This window comes from Sus scrofa, chromosome 2, assembly GCF_054392235.1.
Source record: "Sus scrofa isolate SSC_HxYL_T2T_F1_AM1 chromosome 2, Sscrofa_HxYL_maternal_Yorkshire_Landrace_v2.0, whole genome shotgun sequence".
In the NCBI taxonomy this organism is placed as follows: Eukaryota; Metazoa; Chordata; class Mammalia; order Artiodactyla; family Suidae; genus Sus; species Sus scrofa.
This window is the reverse complement of record NC_139384.1, coordinates 77,556,072-77,570,798: the sequence shown is the minus strand read 5'-3', so window position 1 is coordinate 77,570,798 and position 14,727 is coordinate 77,556,072. Positions and strand designations below refer to the sequence as shown.

Here is a 14,727-nt window from a genome sequence, read left to right as displayed (position 1 = left end):
AGGTTCTTTTCAGATATACTTTGGTCCCAGATGTGAAATAAATGTAGAAGAATCGATTCGTCCTCTTTTGGTTCAGTGAGTTCACCTGTGAATTCTAGGAATGCAATAATTTACAGGGTCCATAATGGGACTACACTGTGGATTGGGGGTTTTGTTTTTGGTTTTTTTTTTTACAAATACTCATGTTTTTCAGTCTAGTTTTGAAATCTAAAGTTGAAAAGATTTTCTGTACAAAATGAAAATATCATGTGCAGCTCATGGAAGTATCACAAGACAGACATCATGGATGTTTTCAAATGATACCTTAATAAAGAGGATGTAGTTTCTATAAAGTGATTTTTGTATTGAAACAAATATAGGCAATTAACATAAGTAAAATTGAGTATGTACCAACTGTTAGAAATTTTAAGGACAATCTCCACTCCCATATCATATATAAATTCTTATAAGTATCATATGAAGAGAGGTAAAATAATTTTCATAGGAATGTTGTAAGAAGAAGCAGTTATAAATAATACTGTAACATATAAAATGTCATCTAAAATAAATATTTAATACATAAATATAATACATTAAATTATGTATTATACATTTAGAATGTAATATATATACATATATATGAACTATATATTTATATTTGTTAAATTTATATTAAAATATGTAAATATAAAGTTATATATAAAATAATGACTTCAGTTATGTAATAATGCACATCAGTAATATGTTTTAAGCAGTTTTGTGTACTTCACAAAGAGAGTTAACCACCAAGTTGTGGTAACCAAACACATTTCCAGAGGCACCATGTGTAGTATACTGTTAACATATTTTTTTTCTTTTTATGGCTGCACCTGTGGCATATTGAAGTTCCTGGGCCAGTGGTCCAGTCAGAGCTGCAGGTAGGGTCTATGCCACAGCCATATCAATGCCAGATCCTTAACTCATTGAGTGAGGCCAGGGATGGAAATCACATCCTCACAGAGACAACATCAGGTCCTTAACTCCTTAAGGTTAGGTTTTAAGAAAGCTTTTTATGGGTACATGAATCATTATTGACATTGTGGAATCATTGACAAGAACATACACCCATCAACATTATGATACTGGTTGCTTTTGGGGTTCAGGTATGCAGAGGAATGGGATGGAGCAGAAATACCAAGAAAAGCTGAATAGGTGATGGGTACTGATGATGGTAATAATAGGTAATATTATTGGAGCATTTTCCAAGCATTAGGCAATATTCAAATGCAGTGTGTCTCAACCCCAGCTGCACATTAGGATGACCAAGAATCTCCAATGTAGTTTTCCTAAAATTGTTTCTAGGCTGAAGCTGGGGTAGCCACATATTTTAAAACAACCGCTCATAGGGCGTTCCCTTCATGGGGTAAGGAAATGAATCTGCCTAGATTCCATGAGGTTGTGGGTTTGATCCCTGGCCTCACTCAGTGGGTTGGGGATCTGACATTGCCATGAGCTGTGGTATAAGATGCAGACGATGCTCAGATCCCACAGTTGCTGTGGCTGTGGTGTAGGCTGGCATCTATAGCTCTGAATCAACCCTGACCCTGGGAAATTCCATATGCCATGGCTGTGGCCCTAAAAAGCAAAAGTAAATAAATAAATAAAATAAACCAACCACTCAAAAATTTTGATCAACCGGAACTGAAAGCCACTGGTCTAAGCAATATAAATGATTTTTTTTTAACTTTCTACAATAGTTGTAATAGGTAGTTCAGTTATTGTCACAACTGTACAGATGATGAAACAGCCAGGTGTGTTTACATTACTCTATTTTAAATTTTCCCAATGAAATTCTAGTGTGACATGCCAAAATATTGATCCAGAATTGCCTTCAGGTAGTAAAAGTAAAGGAATTGCAGTCCCTATCAGGAAGTTTGGACGTGGAAATCTGTTAGCTTGATGCAAGTGGATACATACTGACCTGGCTCTGGGACCACCCCTCACACCGAGCTCCCCAAATGTAAATAAAGGGTTTATGACCAGGAAAACAAGACCACCACTAAGTTTATGAAACACACTCACAATCACTAATCTCAGGAAATGAAAGTCAAAACTCCAGTCAAATATCACCTCTCATCTGTTAGGATGGTTATTGTCAAGAAAACTAATGACAATAACTGTTCTGGAGGATACAGAGGTAAGGAAATCCTTTTACTTAGTTGATGGAAATGAAGATTGGTACAGCCATCACCAAAAACAGAATGGAGGTTGCTAAAAAATTAAAATGGCTACTAATTAAAATAGATTTCCTGTGTGATCCAACAACCCTAACTCCCAATGTATGTCCAAAGGAAATGAAATCTGTACCTGAAAGAAATATCTTCACTCCCATTTTCATGGCAATATTATTCATAATAGTGACAATATGGAAACATCCCAAGTGTCTGGTGACAGATGAGTGCATAAAGAAGATGTGGTGTGCATATATGGACAATGGATTATTATTCAGTCATAAAAGAAAGAGATACTGCCATTTGTGACAATATAGATGGGATTGCAGTTTGTTATGCTTATTGAAATACACTAGACACAGAAATAATATATGATCTCACTTATGTATGGAATCTAAGAAAATCAACTTTAGAGAACCACAGATTAGAACTGTAGTTGTAAAGGAAAAGGGGTAGAAGTAGAGGGGAGGTTTTGTTTAAATGGTACAAACTTGCAGATATAAAATGAGTAAGTTCTGATAATCTGATATACAGCATGGTGACAATAGTTAATGATTCTGTATTCTATTCTTGAAATCTGCTGAGAGAGATCTGGTTGTGTTTCCACCAAACACATAAACATAAATAGTAACTATGTGAGCTGATGGATGTGTTAATTAGCTTGATTATAAGAATCATTCACAATGTCTATGTGCATTAAATCATCATTTCATACATGTTAAAAATTTTTCAGAGTTCCCGTCGAGTTCAGTGGTTAACGAATCTGACTAGGAACCATGAAGTTGCGGGTTCGATCCCTGGCCTCGCTCAATGGGTTAAGGATCCGGCATTGCCGTGAGCTGTGATGTAGGTTGCAGACTCGTTCAGATCCCAAGTTGCTGTGGCTTTGGCATAGGCTGGCGGCTACAGCTCCGATTTGACCCTTACACTGGGACCTCCGTGTGCTGCGGGAGTGGCCCTAGAAAAGGAAAAAGGACAATAAAAAGAAATTTCATGTAGTACAACGCAAATATGTGATTTTGCCAGTCATATTTCAATAAACTGGAAAATAACCCAAAAATAATGAAGTAGTATTATCAGGCCACTACAGAATAGAGTCTAAAAAATATAGAGTGGTCTCTCACGCTAGATATTTTTACTGAGATTGCACTGGGTTGAGACAAATTCACATAAAATAAAATATTTCAAGGGTGTTTTTTAAAATTTATTATTGTTTAATCATTGACAGAACTTCTAGAGTTCCCATTGTGGATCAGCAGGTTAAGAACCCAACTAGTATCCATGAAGATGCAGATTCGATCACTGGCCTCACTCAGTGAGTTAAGGATCCGGGGTTGCCACAGGCTGAGGCATAGGTTTTGCTGTGGTGGCCATGGCTGTGATTTGACCCCTAGCCTGGGAACTTATGTATTCTGAGGGTGTGGCTATAAAAACAAAAAGAAAAAAAAGAAATCCTGTATATTAACACCATTTTGGTAGTCATCAATGCTATATGAGTATAGGTATACTTATCAAAATTTGAACTCCAGCAAAGCCAAAGATATGAAGTATATACTAAATGACTTTTTAGAATCTCTCAGATGCCTCGTTAGCACAGTAGGTAGCACGTCAATCTCATAAATGACACCCCTCATATTTGAGTAATTTATTTTTAGGGAGGGAATAGAGAAAATCCAAGAAAGATAAAACTCATGAAGATAATTATCATATAAAAATATTTTCTAGAGTTCCCTGGTGGCTCAGTGAATTAAGGATCCAGTGTTGTCTCTGCCATAGCATAGGTTCAATCCATGAGCTAAGAATTTTTGTGTGCTGTGGGCGTGGCCAAAAATGTTTTCTTATTATGGACATTAACTTTTAATTTAGAATACAGCTTACATGGTGTTTTTTTTTTTTAATTATCTGCACCTGCAGTATGTGGAAGTTCCTGGGCCAGGGATTCACCCTGCATCATAGAAGCAACCCAAGCCTCTCCAATGAAAAAGCCTGACCCTTAACCCATGGTGCCACAAGGGAGCTACACAATATTGCGTTTTGTAGAGTATTTCCTTTATAGCTAAAGGAAATTTATGGAATTGTATTTAGAATAATATGTTTTATATAACTATGTCTTAATATCTAAGGAATTATATATTTTTATTAGAAAAGAAAGGGAATCTATAATTCTATGTATTTTCTTTTTTTTTTTTTTTTTTTTAGTCTTTTTAGGGCCAGATTAGTGGCATATAGAAATTCCCAGGTTAGAGGTCGAATTGGAGCTGCAGCTTCTGGGCTAGGCCACAGCCACAGCAACACCAGATCTAGGCCATGTCTGCAACCTCTACCACAGCTCACCACAACACTGGATCCTAAACCCACTGAGTGAGGCCAGGGGTCAAACCCACATCCTCATGGCTACTACTCAGATTCATTACTGCTGAGCCACAATGGGAACTCCTCATTCTGTATTTTTTCTAAAGAGTAGGCTATATTTTACTGAGATCTTGGCTCTATTTTGTCTCTCTCTGTCTCTCTCTCTTTTATTTTTATTTATTTATTTTTTTAATTTTATTGTTTTGTTTTGTTTTTGTTTTTTTTTTGTAGCTGCACATCTGACATGTGGAAGTTCCTGGGCCAGAACAACCCAAAACCACTACAGTGAAAACCCTGGTTCCTTAGCCTGCTACACCACAGGAGAACTCTGATCATGGCTCTGTTATCTCTAACACTCTTGCTTGTCTTTATCTTTCATTCCAGTTTCTATAAGATAAGTGTGTGTAGAATGAGGTGACTAAACAGAAACCAGTGAGGGTAAAGTTCAAGCAGATAGAATTTGTCATACTGGGGAATATTATTGAAGGTACTGAACTGTATGACAATACAAATGAATTGCTTATATCCCCAAAATGTACACAGTGCTGCATGACATCTACTTATTTAATTTTTTCCAATCCTCTTTTTCCAAAAGCATCCAAGCCTCATGGAACAGCAAAATCTAACAAGTGTCTCGGAATTCTTCCTCCTGGGACTCTCAGATGAGCCAGAACTGCAGCCCCTCCTCCTTGGGCTGTTCCTGTCCATGTACCTGGATTACCATGTCGGGGAACCTGCTCATCATCCTGGCTGTCACCTCTGACTCCCACCTCCACACCCCCATGTACTTCTTCCTCTGCAACCTGTCCTTGGCTGACATAGGTTTTTGTCTCTGCCACTGTCCCCAAGATGGTTGTGAACATCCAAACTCAGAGCAGAGTCATCTCCTATGCAGACTGCCTGACACAGATGTCTATTTTCATCCTTTATGGATGTTTGGATAGTCTCCTCCCGACTGTGATGGCCTATGACAGGTTTGTGTCCATCAGTCACCCCCTGCACTACCCTGTCAGCATGAACACACACCTCTGCTGCTTCTTGGTTTTGACATCTTTTTGGGTCAGCCTTTTGGACTCCCATGTTCACCATTGGATTGTGATAAGACTTACCTGTTTCAAGGATGTGGAAATTACTAATTTCTTCTGCAACCCTTCTCAACTCCTCAATCTTGCCTGTTCTGACATTTTCACAAATAACATTATCGTATATTTTGCTGGTGGCATTGTTGGCTTTATCCCTATATCAGGAATCTTTTTCTCTTACTGTAAAATTCTTTCCTCCATTCTGAGAGTGCCTTCATTAGGTCAGAAGTATAAGGCCTTCTCCACCTGTGGCCCTCAGCTGGAGTTATTTGCTTATTTTATGGAACAGGCCTTGGGGTTTACCTCAGCTCAGCCATCTCTCATTCTCCCAGGAAGGATGCAGTGGCCTCAGTGATGTACACTGCGGTCACCCCCATGCTGAACCCCTTCATCTACAGCCTGAGGAACAGAAACATCAAAAGGACCATGGGGAGGTTGCTCAGCCAAACAATCTAATCTCAGTACCTGTGTACATTATGTGAGTCCACTATTTTTGGTGTTAGGGCTGTTTTTGTATAGATTCAAGCCACATAATTCCTCAGAGTGTCCTGGCCATTATCCCCTTGATAGGAGGTGTGATTGTTGCTGTAGTGATCAGATCCTGCCCTGGATGTTGGTGGGGGCTCCTCTTTGCCCTTTGACTGTCACTGCCCTGTTGGGGGTGAAGTCTGTTCCCCAGTTGTAGGAGTAGAAGCCCTGAGGGTCAGGTTCAATAAGGTTCCATTGATCTGAAGTGTGTACTTTGTTCCCAAGCCAGTGAGGTCTGTGTGTGGTCACAGCAAATCTCTGCACCACCCAAGCAGGCATCCTTTGTTCTTCCCAGAAGTAGGCCATGTTTGCATCCCTTTCTCCATTGTGTTTATCACAGACCTAGTGTTAACCTGGCACTGTGGGCCAGGGCTTGTGGCTGGAGGAATCAAGGTGGTTGTGCTGCTGCCTGAGACCAGAAATTCCTCTATACTAGGTGTCAACTTAAACATAGAGCTCTCCCAGGGCCTGTCTACCCCAGATCCTGCTCCAAACTGTATTGTGAGGTTGATAGGACTGGAAACCACTGTAATCCTCCCTCACACTTTCCACTAAGGAGGACATAGAGGTATGATTCTGTGATGTCACCCACCATATGTTGTGGCTGTTGCTGGACCCCTCTGTACCTGCCTCCATTGTGGGAATGCTAACAATGGGCTTCAGTGTCAGTTCCACCTCTGTTATGTGTGTGCTCACAAAGCCCACCACTGTGTCAGAGCTGTGACCCCTGTGAAAACCTGGCAATGAGACTTTTATGGGGAAACTGTGCCTCATCCTGTGCTCACTAATAATGATGGCCTGGACCACACCCCAGTCCCTTTGGACTGTCTCCACACAGCTAGATTTAGTCCTCTCCCAGGGTCTGTCCACTGAAGCCTGAGTTTCAGTACCTAGATGCTTCATGTACCAGTGAGGCAGAATAATAACTCAGGTAGTCAGGGAAGGATCATGGGCTTTGATGCATTCTTTGATATGGCCATTGATCAACATTTGTGACTTAAGGGCTCCAGGGAGAAACATCCCCACAGGTCTTGTTTACTATAGGGAGTGTACCTACACCCAGGTGGGCATCAATCCCTAACCCCTATGACTCAGCTTACAGGAAGAAAAGGGCAAAGAAACCATGAGACTTGCTGGAAATTTCCACCACTAAGACCCCTATTGGACAAAGACTGATACATGTAACTGGGCAAGGCCAGTGGGAGAAAACCACATCTTTCTGGACCCCACATTGGTACCCCCCCCATTTTTAAGAGATAAAAACCCCTATAGGACAATAGAGACCAGGGGCTCTTCTCTCTGCTCCCAGCAGCCCTGGGAGCTATTTGCTTTCCTGTAATAAAAACTTTGCATGTTTGCTGCCTGTGTGTTCATGGAGTTCATTCTTTGACTGCGTGAACAAGAACCCTGATTCCAATAACATCTTTCTGGACAGTTGATGAAATTTGTCCTCTGTCCACTGTTGCTGAAGAGAAATATAGAGACAGAATTTTTGGTGAAGGAGGAAAATACAGTTGTATTGCTTTGCCAGGTAAGGGGGGGGCCACAGTGAAGCAGAGTAATGAATAATGATTTAGGTAATTAGTGTAGAAACATGGGCTTTGATACATTCCCTGATTAATGTCCATGCTTTAAGATTTGTAAAAACATGAGTTCCCATCCTGGCGCAGCAGAATGAATCCAACTAGGAACCATGAGGTTGTGGGTTCGATCCCTGGCCTTGCTCAGTGGATTAAGGATCCAGCATTGCCATGAGCTGTGGTGTAGGTCACAGATGTGGCTTTGATATGGCATTACTGTGTCTGTGGCAGTGGACAAAAGCTGTATTTCTGATTGGACCCATAGGCTGGAAACCTCTATATGCCATGAGTGCAGCCCTAAAAAGCCAAAAAAAAAATTGTGAAAACAAATCTAGACCAACAGGCCTTGCTTGTTGGAAGATTGACTATTGAAAGAACATTTGTTTTATGTCAAGGTGGGAATTAACCCCTGACCTACGCATTTGACTGTTAGCAAAAGAGTGTAAAGAGTGGTGACTCCCAGTGTAGGGGAAAGAAGTACAAAGTACCCATAAAACTTATGGGGCCTATCCATCTCTAAGACTCCTATTTGATAAGGCCTAATACAGATGACTGGACAAGGCCAACGAGAAAAAAGAATGATGCCTGGACCCCACATTGGTACCTCCTTCCTTAAGAAATAAAAACTTCCATAGAACAACAGGAAGGGAAAACACTTTCTTCCCTTCCCAGCATCTGGGATGGGAGCTATCTGCTTTTCTGTAATAAAATCTTTGCTTTCTGCTTGTGTGAGTGTGTTTGCGAAATTCATTCTTTGGCTCTGTGAACAAGAACCCAGAGAGCAGGAACAACAGCAGACTAATGCCTTAAAGACTGTGCCCCCCTTGGGAGAGATTAGGAGGTGGTTTTATAGTTTGGGTAGTAGAAAATAGGGCCTTAGATAAGGATCCAGGTAGAGGCAAGCTTGCATTGTTTCTCAAAGCTGGTGTTTAATGGCCCCATGTCTGGTTCTCATGGTCCTCTTTCCTCATCAAATAGTTCTTCAATTTTGGGGGGGTTTAGGTCTACAGAAATTCTCAAAAATATTGTTATGTATATTCCTCAAGGAGGAACCAGGACCTTGCCCCAAGGCTGCACTATTTTCTCTTGACTGCTCCTCCCTGTTTTCTGCATCCCCTCCCTTCCCTGCTTAGCAACTGCCCCATGAAACTCAGGGAAGGTCATGGAAGCTGAAACTTATTCCCTAGAAACAAGAATTGGAGGACACAGAAAGGTTTGTGTGCCCAGGAGTCCCACAGGGCCCTGCTAAGTTACACCACAAGGCATGCATTTGGGGCTGGGAAGTGCTGTGACATGGCAGCTGTCATTGTCTGTCTCTCTCTGACCTGATTGGTGGCAAGCTAGCCCTCACACACTCCTCAAGAGTAGAGTCCAGATCCCTCCTTCTCCACTATCTGTCCTTGCAGATGGTCCCAGGCAGCAGAGGGGGTTCTAGGGTGAAGGAATATTTCCTCTTTCACAGTACCCTCACCAGGAATGCTGGTCCCATCCTGGTGCCTTTATTTTCTTCCTCTGACCCAGTCATGTGGGATCTTTCTTGCAGCTCTGGTGGTATAAGACATTTGGCAGTATTCATTTGGGTTTCCACATAGAGATGTATTTTTGATGTGTTTTGCTAGGGTAGGGGAGTAAGCTACACATCGTTCTCTTTGTCTCCTTGCCTTTTTGCTCAAGACCACTGGAGGTAGTGAGGAGTCTTACAGTATTGGAGGAGCAGGGTGTTGTCAGCTCATGGACATTTTCCTGATTGATGGGTGTTGAGATAACTGGGAATCAGGGTCATCAAAGACATAGCTTAGAATATTAGCTACAGTCTTTGAGAACTGAAGATCTTTGACTTTGTTGAATGGCTGAATTATTATTACTGTTTTCTTCTTTCTCTGTATTTTTTTTCACATCTCTGATTAAATTGGTCTTTGACCAGGGGATCCACTTGACCACTTGACACTGTATGACCAGAGCAGTAGAGTGGAGTCTGCAGAAGTACTCAGTGTGATAGGATGGAACAGAAAAATTACACAGGTCGTTGTAGATGTCCCAAAAGGGGACCATTGATAGAGATGGAAAACTAGGGAATGTGAGAGATCACTGTAAGTTAATAATCACACAAGAAAGTCAGCAGAATGAAGCAGGCTTACCACAAATAAAAGCAGGAAATATGCCTCAGGTCATTATCCTTAGGACCAAGAGCAGGAATTTCAGGACCACCCTTCTGCTAATTGGAATAAGCACCTTGACAGTACTAGTTTGACTAGTAAGCTTAAATTCTCTCTTACTGGATATGAAGGAGGAGCTACTGCTTGAAGAAAGAGGAAGAGGAGGTCTTTCCCCACTCTCCACTCCCTTTGAATTATAAAAATGTAGCCCACCTAATCTTCAGGGCAAAGCCTCCTTGCCTGCCTCTTTGCATCTTTCATAAGCATGTAAATAAATAAATCTATTTCTTGCCTATTACTTCGTCTCTTTCTGAATTCCTTCTGGGCTGAGACACAAAAAACTTGAACCTCTGTAAGTCTAGACACCAGGTGAGTGATTCTCATTTAAAAAACTTGGATTTGATTCTGATCTGGGTTTAGGCTGGGTTCAAGTCCCACTCTGTGTTATGGCTGTGTTTAAGTCATATGTGTTGTCAGTTTCAAGTGGAGAGGAAGGACTACCTATTTGCTATCCTGTTTCCAGGGAATATGTGTGGAGAACATGGATAGTGGTTAGGTGAATTTGGGACTAAGTTGAAAAGCAGATGCACATGACTTGAGACTCCAAGTGCTTGGAGCACAAAGTTCTTATAGCAGATGAGATCTGTGTGGTGGGCAGTGTGTGAGATGCTCTTTCAGATCCCAACTCCTGGTTTTCATGCCTTGTATATATTCCTGTCATTAAGTGTGAGCTGGATATGGTGACTCCCTTCCAGCAATGAGGATCTGGAAGAAATATTGGGAAGTCACTTCAGGAAACAGAATGAAAAGAAACCTGGCTTTATTCTTGCTGCCTCTCTCTCACTCTCTTGGTTGCTCACAATGATGGAACCCCAACTGCCTCACCAGGAGTCCCATGTATCAATGAGCTGAGGGAGAGCTTACCAGCAGCCTTGTAAGTGACATTGGAAGTGGACCTGAAACCAGTTTCTGTACATTGGCACCTGTTAAGTCTCAGAGATAAAAGCATTGGGTGAAGCAGAAAGAATATCTTCATTGCTTTGCCAGGAAAATGAGGTCATGACAGGCTAAGGACCTCGAAACTGTGTCCTCCCTTGAGAGGGCAGAGTAAGAGGTTTTATAGATTTCGCTCAAAAAAAAAAAAAAAAAAAACACAGGAGTCTTGACAAGGATATAAGGATTAGGGTGCCTGCATTCTTCTCCCTACAGAGATCATTTCAAAGTCATCAAGGCTGGAGTCAGTTGGTCTGTTGATTTCTGATGGTCTTTGGGTTTATTGCACCTTGACCTTCTCTCTGTATTAGAGAAAGGTTAGAAAGAGTTGAATACAGGTTTGAAGCCAGTCATTCTAGGCAGACTGACTCCAGACACAGAGCATCAGGGTGTTAGAATTTTCATAAGATTGTTGTAAGAAGAAACTGACATAAATAATAATATAATGTAAATATAAAATATATAATATAAAATTAACATTCAATAATTATAATATTTTATAGTTTGTATCTTTACATTTAAACATATGTTAAATATGTATTTAAACCTATAACTTGAATAAGATGTTTTGTTCCTTTACATAATAAGAAAATTATACACACACACAGTGGAATATTATTCAGGCTATAAAAAGAAGTAAGTCCTGCCATCTGTGACAGCATGGCTGTATCTGGAGGACCTTATGCTAATTGAAATATATCAGACACAGAAGGACAAAAATGTATGATCTCACTAGTGTGTGGAATCTAAGAAAATCAAACTCGTAGAACCAGAGAATAGTACTGAAGTTGTGAGGAAGGGGTAAGGGCTGGGGGAGTATGGACATTAAAATGTCAAGCTGGTCCAAAGGTACAGACTTTCAGTTATAAGATGAATACACTTTGAGGATCTAATGTACAGCATGGTGACTGTAGTTAATAATATTTTACTGTATATTAAAAATCTGAGAGGAGATCTGCTTAATTGTTCTCACCATGTAGTAATAACTATGTGAGGTGACAGATATATTAATTACCTTGATTGTGGTAATTATTCACACTGTATATGTGTATTAAATCATCACATTGTACACTTGGAAAAACTTCATGTTTTACAACTTAAATATATGCAATTTTACCAATCACATTTCAATAAACTGAAAAAAAAGGAAAACCAAGGAAACATTATTATCAGACTACTATAGGATAAGAGTCCAAAAACCAAAGCCTCACACCAGATATTTCACTAGGATTATATGGAATCAATGCAAATTATGCTGTACAAAATGGAAGACATCAAAAGTTTTTCTTGAATTTATTTTTAATTTATTTTCTTTTTTACAGCCACACCTGTGGCATATGGAAGTTCTCAAGCAAGTGGGTGAATTGAAGCTACAATTGTGACCTATGCCACAGCCATAACACCAGATCTGAGCCACATCTGTGACCTACACTGATGCTTGCTGCAAAGTGAGATCCTTAATCCACTGAGTGAGGCCAGTGATGGAACCCACTTCTTCACAACATCAGGTCCTTAACTCACTGAGCCATCATAGAGTTCCATGAATTTCATTGTTTAATCATGGACATATGCTCTGTACACTAAGGCATTCTTAGTCATCAATGCTGTATGATTTTATGTACTTAACCTAACCCTATTTACCCAAATTGGACATATCCCAAAGCCAAAGATCTGAAGATAATAAATACCTTTAAAAGAAAACTGATATTTGAGTAATCACTTATTATATGAAGGACAGAAGACAGATAAAGAATGATAAAACTCATGAATATGATTATCATATAAAATATTTTCTGATTATGAACATTTAAATTTAATTTTTTTATATTTTCCCACTGTACAGCAAGGGGATCAAGTTATCCTTACATATATACGTTACATTTACATTTTTTCCCCCACCCTTTGTTCTGTTGCAACATGAGTATCTAGACAAAGTTCTCAATGCTACTCAGCAGGATCTCCTTGTAAATCTATTCTAAATTGTGTCTGATAAGCCCAAGCTCCCGATCCCTCCCACTGCCTCCCCCTCCCATCAGGCAGCCACCAGATGATACACATCTCTGCCTCTTATAGTGTGTTTATAAAATTTTAAGTGAAGGCAAAATCTAGTGTCGTATTTGAGTAAAGTATGACTTATTTTTTTAAATTCAATTTTTTCCTAAAGGAAGAAAGGTATTTCTTATTCTATACTTTTTTCTAAAGATGTAGGTTGTATTTACTGTGATGGTAGATTTATAGTTCTAATATTCTTGGTCTTGTTACTGACTTTCTATAAAATTGAGTTTCTATAAAGTCAGTGTGCATAGAAAGAGATAAAAAAACAAAACAGTAAGGAAACATCTAAACCAATAGAATGTGTCACAATGAGAAATACTGCTGAAAATATAAAGGTATATGACCTTGCAAAGGAATTGCTTGCATCCAGATTATGCACTATGTGCCAGCGCTATGTACCCATTTGTTTATTTCTTTTTTCCAACCCTCTTTTCTTAAAATAAATTTATTATAGTTGATTTACAATATTCTGTCAATGTCTCCTGTACAGAAAACTGATCAGTTTTACATATATATATATGCACATGTATTCTTTTTTCATAATATTTTCCATCATGTTCCATCACAAGTGATTTGATATTTCCCTGAGCTATACAATAAGATCTCATTGCTTATCCATCCCAAATGCAATAGCTCCCATCTACTATTTCCTCTTTGTTTTTTAAATGGTACCCAAGACATAGAGCTGGGAATCTAACAAGTGCCTCAGAATTCTTCCTCATGGGACTCTCAGAGGATCCAGACCTGCAGCCCTTTCTCTTTGTCCTGTTCTTGTCCATGTACCTGGTCACCATGTTGGGGAACCTGCTCATCATCCTGGCTCTCACCTCTGACTTCCACCTCCACACCCCCATGTATTTCTTCCTCTCCATCCTGTCCTTGGCTGACATGGGCTTCATCTCCACCACTGTCCCCAAGATGATTGTGAACATCCAATCATCATCTCCTATGCAGGCTGCCTGACACAGATGTCTACTTTCATCCTTTTGGGATGTACTCTTCTGACAGCAATGGCCTATGACAGGTTTGTGTCCATCTGTCACACACTGCGCTGCCCTGTCATCATGAACCCACCCCTCTGTTTCATCTTAGTTTTGGTTCCTTTTGTGGTCAGCTTTTTGGACTCCATGGTACACAATGGATAATCTAGAGTTTATCATTGGTGGCCAAAGCATCCTAGAAGATGAATAGCACTTTTTATATATATTTAAGATGTACATCTTTTCCACAGCTTTCGTGTATTTAACATAGTAATTGCTATTTATTTATTGTATGTATGCAGGTTGTGTGTAAGGATACATGTCACCCTTTCTTAGCCTTGGCTTTTTTATTGAAATTATCTGGGAAGCATGAAAATACTGACAACTGTGTATTACCACCAGAAATTCTGATGTAACTGGACTTGGATATGCCCTGAGCATGAGAATTTTTTATTGAATGAAATACTCTTTAAACTCTGTAGTGCTTTACAATTTTCCAAAAGTTTCCCATACATGATTTCATATAATCCCATAAATCTCTTCCCCCTTATCGCTATTTTGCCCTTCTCCCTCCACTTTCCCTACTGGTAACCACTAGTTTGTTCTCTATATCTATTATTCTGCTGCTTATGTTTTTTACTCACTGTTTTTTGGTATTTTTTTAGCTTACATACATGAGTGATACCATGTGGTACTTGTATTTCTTTAACTTATTTCACTTAACATAATGAGCTCCAAGTCCACCCTTGTTGCTGCAAATGGCAAAATTTCATCCTTTCTTAAATTTTGTTTTTTATTATAGTTTATTTACA

The 14,727-nt window shown here is 39.7% G+C and overlaps 1 pseudogene; it reads left to right on the top strand.

Annotated features, from left to right (window-relative positions):
- Positions 1-5,148: 5,148 nt before the first annotated feature.
- Positions 5,149-6,079, top strand: LOC100739131 (olfactory receptor 7E178-like; annotated as a pseudogene).
- The last annotated feature ends 8,648 nt before the right edge of the window (positions 6,080-14,727 follow it).